This window comes from Gorilla gorilla, chromosome X, assembly GCF_029281585.2.
Source record: "Gorilla gorilla gorilla isolate KB3781 chromosome X, NHGRI_mGorGor1-v2.1_pri, whole genome shotgun sequence".
NCBI lineage: Eukaryota > Metazoa > Chordata > Mammalia > Primates > Hominidae > Gorilla > Gorilla gorilla.
In genome coordinates, this window is record NC_073247.2 from 57295220 (window position 1) to 57307503 (window position 12284).

At 43.6% G+C, this 12284-nt stretch overlaps 1 protein-coding gene across 3 annotated transcripts in view; it reads left to right on the forward strand.

Moving 5' to 3' along the window:
* Window positions 1-10932: 10932 nt before the first annotated feature.
* JADE3 (jade family PHD finger 3) overlaps window positions 10933-12284 on the forward strand; it is a 150096-nt gene continuing 148744 nt past the window's right edge. The window contains exon 1 of one of the 3 annotated variants that reach the window (XM_055375642.2): window positions 10933-11024. The gene's annotated coding sequence lies outside the window, so the exon portion shown is untranslated. Of the gene's footprint in view, window positions 11025-11104; window positions 11404-11454; window positions 11617-12284 lie in introns of those variants that run through there. The other 2 variants (XM_031006012.1, XM_055375641.1) reach the window with 2 other exon arrangements.

Sequence of the window (12284 nt, forward strand, 5' to 3'; positions counted from 1 at the left end):
CTTCATAAGTGAAGTCCTATGAGTTAAAAGTCCTCTCCAATTTTTTTGCACATTCTATCTAGCAGCACTATTTTGGATATCACTGTGTAGCGAAGAATCAAGTGAGGTTTCCAGTGCTCATTAATTTATCAAATTGACTATAAAGATTCACTGTAGGTGGCTTTGTATTTACTTATGTGCATAGGGAGACCATTTTTACATGTTATCACTTCAACAATGAGTACAGATAAAGTTGCTGGAGTTTACAATTGCTTTTTATTTGAAAAATCAGCAATTTTCCTAATTTTATCTGAAAATGTTCTTCGGAGTCATGGTGGTGAAATTCTGAGCAAATATTAGGTGTCACCAGTTTTCAAGAGTGTGAAATAATTTTTGATTGAGAAAAAAGATAGCATATCTTAAATTCTGTTCAATATCAGACTCACATGTCTTGGCAAATGCACACATTGTTTTTGTTTCATTATTAATTTTTTTTTTTGAGATGGAGTCTCGCTCTGTTGCCAGGCTGGAGTGCAGTGGCATGATCTCTGCTCACTGCAGCCTCCGCCTCCCTGGTTCAAGTGACTCTCCTGCCTCAGCCTCCCAAGTAGCTAGGACTACAGGCACGCGCCACCACGCCCGGCTAATTTTTGTATTTTTAGTAGAGACAGGGTTTCACCATGTTGGTCAGGATGGTCTCAATCTCCTGACCTTGTGATCCGCCCACCTCGGCCTCCCAAAGTGCTGGGATTACAGGCATGAGCCACTGTGCCCAGCTATTAATTGTTAATTACACAAATAATACAGGGTTTTGTTTTTTTTTTTACATGAAAAAAATTGGAGATAAATCTAAAATCTTCTTCAATCCCCACTCCCATTGGGAACTACAATTATCAGTTTGGCCTGTATCCTTCCAGAGCATTTGTGTATGGATTTACATAGGTATTACTGTGCACAGACAAAGTAACTCATGGAAAGTAGGTATTTTACTTGTCTAAGGAAAATTGGGCCAGTTATTGATTTTTATCATATGAAATTTGGCGTGATGGGCAAGAAAGAGATTGGAGAGAAAGGAGAAAAAGGAAGGGAGGTCTTGCCAAGATTGATCTTTTACTTCTTTATAGTTCTTTGGCCTTTTCTTTTTTGGTTCCTTGAGCCCATTTTAGGCGAGTTACACTACCAGAGTGTTTCAGCAGTTTAAAGCTCTTGCATCCAGTTTCATCAACCAGTGGCTCAACAAAGACAGATAAATAATCCCCTATACTTTCTGAAAGTATCTTTCCACCAAAGTCCAAGCATTATCAGTTTCATTTTATGAATGAAAAAAAGAAAAAAAAGGGAAAAAAAAGAGGCCAGGTGCGGTGGCTCATGCCCGTAATCTCAGCAATTTGGGAGGCTGAGGCAGGTGGATCACTTCAGCTCAGAAGTCTGAGAGCAGCCTGGCCAACATGGTGAAACTCCATCTCTACTAAAAATACAAAAATTAGCCAGGTGTGATGATGCACACCTGTAATCCCTACTCAGGAGGCTGAGGCACGAGAATCACTTGAGCCCGGGAGGCGTAAATTCTTTGTGTTTTCCAACTGAAACTGAAAACTTTATCTGTTAATTATTTCATTAATTTTTCTCTCTTTTTTTCGAGACAGAGTTTCACTCTGTCGCCCAGGCTGGAGTACAGTGGCATGATCTCTGCTCACTGCAACCTCCACCTCCCAAGTTCAAGCGATTCTCCTGCCTCAGCCTCCCGAGTAGCTGGGATTACCCGCGCTTGCCACCATGCCTGGCTAATTTTTGTATTTTTAGTAGAGACGAGGTTTTGCCATGTTGACTAGGCTGGTCTCGAACTCCTGACCTCAACTGATCCGCCTGCCTTGGCCTCCCAAATTGCTGGGATTACAGGCGTGAGCCACCGTGCCCACCCTCATTAATTTATTTTAAAATGTAAGGTAACCAAGTTTCAAACAAGATGACAGACCCATTTCTCTTTGCTTTTCCATGCTAAGTACAATTAAAATTCCTAAAAGTAATACAAAAGTCCATCATAAGGGGACTGGTAGGTGGAAAGAAGAAAGTGGACTGGCTAGAGACTTCAGGACTTGAGGAACGACACTGATGGGCTCCTGGCTTTTCTTTTTATCTTCTGTATGTTCCAGACTGGGTGCTGGAGAAGCCTGCAACCTAGAATCTCCAATCAGAGCAGACAAACAAAACAAAACAAAAACCTGTTCTTTGTGGCCAAAGGACTGGGAAAGGAGAAAAACCCAGCCCAGCATAAGTAAAACCCTGTGGACAGCACTAGCCCTACCCAAGCTGAACCCTGTGGTGTCAGCAGAGTGAGACTGAGTAGGGACTGGAAGAGCTCTGTCCCCCATTCAGTAGCCTCAGGTGGCTGGGCAAAAAGCCGCCTTCTTCCCCCACGGGAACACCAGACAGGATTGAGTGGGAGTCCCAGCGGTACCAGGGAAGCACTTTCCTACCACGCTGGGCAACAGCCAAGAGCTAGGGGGAGCCCCAGTCACACCAGGCAGCCGGAGGAGGCGTGCTCAGCCCTGCTGGCAGCATCAGCGTATACCCAGCACGGAGTCCAGACGCTTGTCCCCGACCCAGCAGCAGCAGGTAGGCAGGATTAGTACTTTCAACCCCTACCGGCCTAGCATCTCCCAACCCCTCACCCAGTGGCACCAGACGGCCCAGGGAGGCACTTTCCATCACAGGCACCATGACGGGGACCAAGTGGGGAGTCTCCCAAGCCCCATCAAGTGGCAGGCAGCTGGGAGGGTACTTTCCTTTCCCGCCAGTGGTGTCAGCAGAGAACTAGTGGGGAATCTGGACATCTGCTGCCCGGCTCCCAGCAGGCATCAGCAGAGGATGCAGACAGGTGCTCCCCTCCCCACTGTTGCCATGTCAGTGGAGACTGAGTGAGGAGTCTGGACTTTCACCCTTATCTGCCAGTGGCAGCTGGTGCCCCTCACCCTTCCAATTAGAGTGCAGAAGGGATCTCAGAGAGGAAGGAGCTGCAGAAAGGCATTCTTTACATCTGCATAGGAAGTCCTGGAAAGACACCTGTCTGACCCAAGCGTGAAACTAAGTAAATCACCAGGTCTGCAGGTCTGACAACTGAACTACTGTGTGGCATACCACTCAGGTTTTCAACGTGGCTTGGGAGTAGCACACAAAGCAGACCAGAATAGTGCCGCAAGGGTTCTAAAAACTAAACTGTCATTGGAACTACACAGTCCACAAAAGTAGGCCAGGAAAACCCAAAAATATCCACACCAAGACACATCATAACTAACTTTTGAAAACTAAAGATAGAGAAAAAAAATCTTGAAAGCAGCTAGAGAGAAAAACACACATTACCTATAGAGGAACACTGATTTAAATCATAGTGGATTTCTCATCTGAAACCATAAAGGCCGGAAGGAAGTGGTACATTTTTCAAGTGATGAAAGAAAAGAACTGTCAACTTGGAATTCCATGTTCAATGAAAATATCCTTCAGGAATAAAGGGGAAATAAAGACATTCTCAGATGACAGAAAATTTATAAAAATTTCATTAGCAGACTTACTATTAATGAATAGCTAAAGGAAGTTCTCCAAACAAAAAGGAAATGATAGCAGGAGGAGACCTGAAACTTCAGAAAGGAAGGAAAACAATGAAATGTATAAAAAATAAGGATAAATATAAATAGACTATCCTTTTCCTAATGAATTTCTTTCAATTATGTTGAATTGTTGAAGCAAAAATTGTAACACCATCTGATGTGGGTTCAATGTATGTACAAGAAATAGAAATTATATTTTTAAAGTGGGAGGACAGGCCGAGTGCGGTGGCTCACGCCTGTAATCCCAGCCCTTTGGGAGGCCGAGGCGGGCAGATCACTTGAGGCCAGGAATTCGAGAGAAGCCTGACCAACATGGAGAAACCTCAGCTCTACTAAAAATACAAAAATTAGCCAGGCGTGGTGGTGCATGTCTGTAGTCCCAGCTACTCGGGAGGCTGAGGCACGAGAATCGTTTGAACCCAGGAGGCAGAGGTTGCAGTGAGCTCAGGTTGCGCCATGCACTCCAGCCTGGGTGACAGAGCAAGACTATGTCTAAAAAAAAAAAAAAAAAAAAAAAAAAAGTGGGAGGGTAAGGGATAAAGGAACCTAAAGGAAAATAAAGTTTCTACCCCTTACTAAAAGTGGTAAAATGTTGATAACAATACACTATAAGTTATATGTGTATATTTTAACACCTAAAAAACAGAATACTATACACACTGATATACTCAAAAACATTATAATAAAGTAAAACGGAGTTCTAAAACATGTTCAAGTAACCCACAGTAAGGCCAGAAACAGCAAACAGAGGAATGAGAAATAGAGGGAACAGACAAAAAGCAAATAATAAAACATTAGACTTAAGCCCTAAGATACCAATAATTATCTTCTAATTAAATGGTCTAAATACATGAATTAAAAGGCAGAGAATCACAAAATGGATTTTTAAAAAATAACCCTCTATATGCTGTCTATATGAAACTACTTCAAATATGATAACATACGTAGAAAGTGAAAAGAAAAAGATATACTACACAGACATTCATTTATAAAAACAGATATGGCTATATGTTAGTATCAGAAAAGTAGACTTTGGAGCAAATAAAATTACCAAGGACAAAGAGAGATATTACACAATGATAAATGAGTCAATCCACCAAGAAGACAAAGAAATCCTAAACATGTATGCACCAATAAATAGGGCTTCAAAATACATGAAGTAAAATCTGATAGAACTGAAAGAAAAACAGGTAAATCCATGATTATAGTTGGAGACTTCAATACCCTCCTCTCAGCAATAGAAATACTAGACAGAAAATCAGCAGGATTATAGAACTCAACAATACCATAAAGCAACAGGACCTAATTTATAGGACATTCTACCCAATAGCATAACTCACATTCTTTTCAAATACCCATGAAACATTCACCAAGATAACCCATATTTTGCGTCATACAAAATTTCAACAAATGTAAAAGAACTGAAACCATGCAGAGTATGTTCTCTTGAACTCCTGGCTTCAAGCAATCCTCCTGCCTCAGCCTCCCAAAGTGCTGGGATTACAGGCATGAACCACTGTGTCATGTTCTCTGACTATAAGGGAGTCAAACCAGAAATCAATAACAAAGCAGGAAAATCTCCAAATATTTGAAAACTAGACAACACACTTCTCATTAATACATAGGTCAAAAAGGGAGTCTCAGGGGAAATTTTTTAAAAATACAATGAACTGAATGAAAATGAAAATATAACATATTAAAATTTGTGGAATGGAGCTAAAGCAGTGCTGACAAGAGAGTTTATGGCACTAAATCCTTACATTAGAAAAGAGGCTGCCGGTCACTTGCCACTAAAAGAAAAATTTGTAATATATTTTTTTAAAATTTTAAAAAAAGAAGAGGTAAGGTCTTAAATCAATCAGGTAAGCTCCCACCTCAAGAGACTATAAAAAGAAGAGCAAAATTAAAACTTCAAAGCAAGCAGAAGGAAAGAGACAACAGCAGAGATCAATGAAATCGAAAATAGGAAAACAATAGATAAAATCAATTAAGCAAAACGCTGTTCCTCTGAAAAGATCAGTACAGTTGATAAACCTATAGCAAGATTGACTAAGATAAAAAGAGAGAACGCATAAGTCGCTATAATCACAAATGAGACAGGGGATCTTACTACAGATCCTGCAGGCATTGAAAGGAAAATAGAGAAATTCTATCAAGAACCCTACATATATAAATTCAACGACTTAGATGAAATGGACCAATTCCTTGAAACTACAAACTACCAAAACTCGACCAATATGAAATTTATCATCTGAATAGTCTAATAACTATTTTAAAATAGGATTTATAATGTAAAAGTTATTGAAAAAAGAAGGCTCCAGGTCCACATGGTTTCACTGGAATATTTTACCCAACATTTAAAGAACTAACACCGATTTTACACAATAGATTCTATAATACCAAAGAGGAGGGAACACTTCTGTGCTAGGGGTCCTCCAAACCATTCCCAGGCTTGATGATTCACTATGAGGACTCAGAATGCAGCAGACAGTCACATTCACGGTGAGAGCACACAGAACAAAATCTTCAAAGGCAAAAGGCACATGGAAGTATAGAAGAAACGAGGTACAAGCTTCCAAGAGTCCTCTCCCAGTGGAGTCACGCAGGAAGTACTAATTCCTCCAGCAACAAGTTGTGACAACGTGTGTGAAATGTTGTCTATCAGGGAAGTTCATTAAAAACTCAGCTCCCAGGACATTTACTGGGGGTTGGTCATATAGGCACCCTCTGCCTAGCGCTTACCAAAACTCCAGACTCCTAGAAGGAAAACAAGTGTTCAGCATAAACCATATTGTTTGCACGAACAGTTTAGGCCCAGTGAACAGTCTCATCAGCCCTGGGAATGGTGAGAGCCCTCTTCAAATCTAAGTTCCAAATGCCATCCAAGGACCGACCTTGCATGCAGGGCTTTCAAAGGATAGCACTGAGGCCTTTCACGTTAACTCTTTTCTGCACAGCTTGAGAATCAGGAGACTTGAGTTCTAGTCCCAGCATAAATAACATTTGTACAAACAGCTTAGATATAGTTAGCCATTCTTATCAGTTCTGGGAACAATGAGAGCTCTCCTGAAATCCAAGTTCGCAGATGCCTGCCAAGGGCCTGTTATGTTAACTCTTTTCTGCACAACTTCCTCAACTCATTTTATGAGGCCAGTATTATCCTAATACCAAAACCAGACAAGGACTGTAGCAAAAATCTCCCCCAAACTACAGACTTTTATCTCTTATGGGCTTTAACACAAAAATCTGCAACAAAACATTAGCAATATAGAATCCAGCAAGGTATAAAAATAATTATTTTATGGCCAAATGGGGTTTATTCCAGCTATGCAAGGTTGGTTCAAAAATCAATATTCTGTCAATGTAATCTACCATATCCACAGGCTAAAGAAGAAAAATCACACGATCATATAACTTGATGCAGAAAAGGCATTTGACAAAATTCAGCATTCACTCATAATAAAAACTCTCAGCAAACTGTGAATAGAGAGGTACTTTCTCAACTCAATAAAGAGCATCTTCAAAAAACCTGCAACTATCATATTTAATGGCGAAAGACAATGTTTCCCCTTAAGATAAGGAACAAGGCAAGTATGTCCACTCTCTCCACTCTTATTCAACATTGTACTGAATGTTCTAGCTAGAACAAGATGGCAAGAAAAGGAAATAAAATGTACACAGATTGGAAAGGAAGAAATAAAACTGTCCCTATTCACAGATAATATGATTGTCTACATAGAAAATCCCAAAGAATCTGCTGAAAAATTCCTAGAACTAGTAAGTGAGTTTACTAAGGTCAGAGGAAACAAGATCAACACATAAAAATTAATTGCATTTCTATATATTAACAATGACCAATGAATGTGAAGACAAAAACACAATACCACTTACAATCATGACAAAGAAAATGAAACACTTAGGTATATATTTAACAAAACATGCATAGGTTCTGTATGCTGGAAATTCAAAAATGCTGACGAAAGAAGTCAAGGAAGATCTAAATAAATGGAGAGATAGACATATCGTGTTCATGGATTGGAAGATTCAATATACAATAGTAAAGATGTCAATTCTCCTTAAACTGATCTGTAGGCTTAACACAATTTCTTTCAAAATCCCAGCAAGGTTTTCGTAGATACAGAATACACTCATTCCAAAGTTTATATGGAAAGGCAAATGACTTTGAATGGCTAAAACAATTCTGAGAAAGAACAATAAAGTGGGAGGAAGTGCTCTACCCAATGTTAAGGCTTATTATATAGCTATAGTAATCAAGACTGGTATTCACAGAGGTATAGGCACATAGATCAATAGAACAGAATAGCGAACCCAGGAACAGCCCCACACAAATAGCCCCACACAAATATGCCCAATCGATTTTTTTCAAAGGTGCAGAAGCAATTCAGCGGAGGAAAAGTAGTCATTTTATTTGAGCCATCAGACAACCATAGACAAAAATAGGAACCTCTACCTTAGGTTTAGATCCTATATAAAAAGTAAATGAATCATGCACTTAAATGTAAAATATAAAACTATAACACTTATAGAAGGAAAGATAAGAGAAAATCTTCAGGACCTGGAGCTAGATGAAGATGTCTTAGCCATGACACAAAAACATGATACATAAGTGCAAAAATTGATAAATTGGACATCATCAAAATTTAAAATTTGGTCTGCAAAATCTCTTAAGAGGATGAAAAGACCAGCTACAAACTGGGAAAAATATTTGCAGATCACATATCTGACAGAGGACTTGTATCTAGAATGTAGTATACAGAATTCTCAAAATTTAACAGTAGGAAACAATCTGATTAGAAAATGGGCAAAAGACTTGAATGGACATTTCACCAAAGAGGTTATACAGATGGCAAATAAGCACATGAAAAGATGCTCAACAGCATTAGCCATTAAGGAAATGCAATTTAAAACAACAATGAGGTATCACTACACACCTATTAGAATGGCTAAAAGAAAAAGATAATGACAATACCAAATGCTGACAAAGATGTGGAGAAACTAGATCTCTCATACATTGCTGGTGGTAATATAAAGTGGTATAGTCTGGAAAAGTTTGGCATTTTCTTGTAACACTAAATATACACTTAACCATCTGACCCAGCAATTGCACTCCTGAGCATCTGTCACAGAGAAATGAAAACTTATGTTTACACAAAAACTTCTACAATAATGCTCATAGCAGTTCTATTCTTAATAGGCAAACATTGGAAACAACTCAAATGACCTTCAATGCATGAATAAACAAACTGTGGGACATCCATACTACAGAATGCTACTCAGTAATAAAAAGCAACAAATCATTGAGACATGCAACAAACTTGGGTACATCTCAAGAAAATCATGCTGAGTGAAGAAAAGCTGATTTCAAAAGGTATGATTCCATTTATGTAATACTCTTGAAATGACAAATTTATAGAGATGGAGAACGTGTTAGGGGTTGCCAGAAATTAGAGGAGGAGAAAGCGGTGACTGTGACTACAAAGTGTAGCAGGAGGAATCTTTGTGGTGGAGAAAAAGTTGATTGTGGTGATTACACAAATTTAAATGTGTTAAAATTGCACAGAACTATATACACAGACTCAGAAATCAGTGCATGAAAATTGATGAAATCTGGATAAGGTCTGTGGATTGTATTAATGTTAATATCTATATTGTATTATAGTTATCTATTACCATTGGGGGAAACTGGGCAAAGGGTACATGGGACCACTCTGTACATGTTTTTTTACAACTTCTGGTGAATCTATAATTATTTTTAAATAAGTATAATAAAGTGAGATAAGTCTGAAGGACTACGAATATTTTAGAACTCACACATTTCCATATTATGGAATATAACTAGATCTTTAACATGGAAAACAGACAAAATACAAAAGAGCCTACATTATTGTTCATCCTAGAAATGTAAACGAAAATAGCCCAGGACAGTAGCTCATGCCTGTAATCCTAGCACTTTGGGAGGCCCAGGCAGGCAGATAGCTTGAGCTTAGGAGTTCAAGACCAGCCTGAGCAACATGGTGAAACTGTCTCTACCAAATAAATAAATAAATAAATAAGTCGGGCCATGGTGGCGTGTGCCTGTAGTCCCAGCTACTTGGGAGGCTGAGGTGGGAGAATCACTTCAGCCCCGGAGGTGGAGGTTGAAGGGAGCCAAGAGGTTGCAGTGAGCCAAGAGATCTCACCACTGCATTCTAGCCTGGGTGACAGGGAGCCCAGAGGTTGCAGTGAGCCGAGATCGAGCCACTGCATTCCAGCCTGGCGACAGAGCGAGACCCTGACTCAAAAAAAAAAGGAAAAGAAAAAAGAAAGAGAATGAGTTCATCATAGTTGCATATAGCACATTTCCAAACCCAGAGAGGTAAGCCAAAAAGGTTTGTTGCTTAAACATCTATATTAGGATTCAACCAAAGGATCGGAACCAGTAGGAAATTACATATATATACACACACACACACACACACACACACACATATATACACACACACATATATATACATACACACACACACATACATATATATATACACACACACACACATACATACATATATACACACACACACACACACACATACACCCACGGTGCCCAGCCCGCCAGAAGAATGCGTGGTGGGAATATACGTATATACACTCCCTGTTCATTCATTTCTTTGAAGCTATTGTCTTAGACGATTATGGTGGTGGCCAAGTAAATCCAAAATCTGTAGGGCATACAGTCAGGAAGGGAAGATCAGGAGCAGGCTGGAACCAATGGACATAGGCCAAACGTGTCATCCATAGGGGAAATTCTCTTTCTCTGACGTACTCAGCACCCTCAGCCCTGATTGAAAGGCTTTCCAACTGATTCCGTCAGGCCCACCTAGATTATCCAGGATTATCTCCCTAACTTTAAGTCAACTGATTAGGAGCTTTAATTACATCAGCAAAATACCTCCAGAGCAACACCTGGATTGGCATTCGATCAAATAACTGTGGGCGATAGCCTAACCAGTGGACACATCGAAAAAGCCACACAACATCACAAACCACCTGTGCTGGCAACTGAATAAATGAATTATGTTAATAGCCACCTTGGCTTTATTATTACAGGTAATTCAAGCACAAGCGACATAAATCAATAGCGGCCACCGAGTTGATGTATGAGAGTCCCACTTTGGAACTTCAGAGTTGGAAGGGGCCATGAAAAGCTTAGTTTGTATTTCAACACAGCCGAGGCATCTGCACCTCGTCCTCTCTAGCGCTCGGCGGGGCTGGGGCGTCTCGGGCAGTGGCGCACCCAGCTGGACGGGAGGGGAGCCCACCTGGAACGCGGCGCCGCGGGTGCGGGAGCGCCGAGTGGGCGGGGCGGCGAGGCGGCGGGTGGCGACGGCGCCCAGCCCGCCAGAAGAACGCGCGGCCGGCAGACGGCTGGGAGCCGCTCCGGTAGGGCAAGCGCGGCCGGCGGTGGGTGGGAGGAGAGGTTGGGGGAGGAAGGAAAGGGAAGAGGCGGAGCGTGGGAGCGCACAGTGTCAGGAATACAATAGTGCTCCGCGCCGCCTCAGCCGCCGCCGCCGCCCAACCGCCTGCCCAGCGCTGAGGCCTGACGGGCCGGGCGGACGAGGGCCGAGGGCGGGAGCTGAGGCGCGGGGGGCGGCCCCGGCGGGGGGCGGGGGCGAGGAGGGGATTAAGGGGCAGGTGCGAGGGAGGGAAGAGAAGAAAGCGAGCGGTTAGGGGGGCGGTTACCACTCCGACCGGACTCACCCGGCACATTGCCGGGCCGCGGCGTGGAGCCGGGCAGGAGCCGCGAGCCAGCTGCGCGAAGGTAGGCGCCGCGGAGGCCGGACCCGGCGCGGGCGAGGTTGGGGGCGTCGCACCGGCTGGGCGGCGGGAGCGGCGGCCTCCGGGAGTAGAAGCGGGCGGCGCGGAGCGCACAGTCCCGGCCCGGCCTCGCCGCGCTCCGGGTCGCTCCGGTTCCACATCGTGGTCGCCTCCGGCGTCCCCGGCGCCTTGGGGCCGAGAGCGTGTGTGGGCTGAGGTAAAGTGCTTGGTGGCCCCTCTGCCCGCCCGGGTAGTGCCTGGTGGCCCGGGCGGGGGGCGGGGGGCGGGGGCGGACGCGCGAGCTCGGCTGCAGCTCCCGGCTACACCGGGCAGGAATTGAGCGCCATAACTGTTGCGGCTCTTTCCTCCGGTGCCCCCTCCTGGCGCCCCCTCCTCCGTTCCTGCCCTTTGCCTGGCTTCGGGGCTGACGGGGCCGGACCCGTGGCGGGAGGACCTGCTCTGTCTGCCGCCAGGGGTCGGATGCTCCAGGGAGCGAGGGCGCGCCCTGGCTGTTTAGATGTTGGGGGGCGGAAAGAACCGAGTGCCTGGAGAGGGGAGAACGGGTGGTGCTGGGTGCGGCGAGGCACCCCGGGAAGCCCGGGTGCCCACCCGGCGGGAGCGCGGGCGCCCGGCGGGCCGGCGAACTTTCCCTCCCGCTGGCGGCATTGTTCGAACTGCGGGTCCGTGGCCGCCGAGCGTCGGGCGGTCCCGGGGTGGGAAAATCGTGAGGGCTTTGCTAGTCTTCCGGGGAAATTTTCCCACCGCTGGGCAAGGCAAAGTTAACTTTTCTCCAGCTTTCGAGTTCGTTTTATTCCCTCCGCCCCGGGGGCCGTAGTTTGTTTTTTTTGTTTTGTTTTGTTTTTTGTTTGTTTGTTTGTTGTTGTT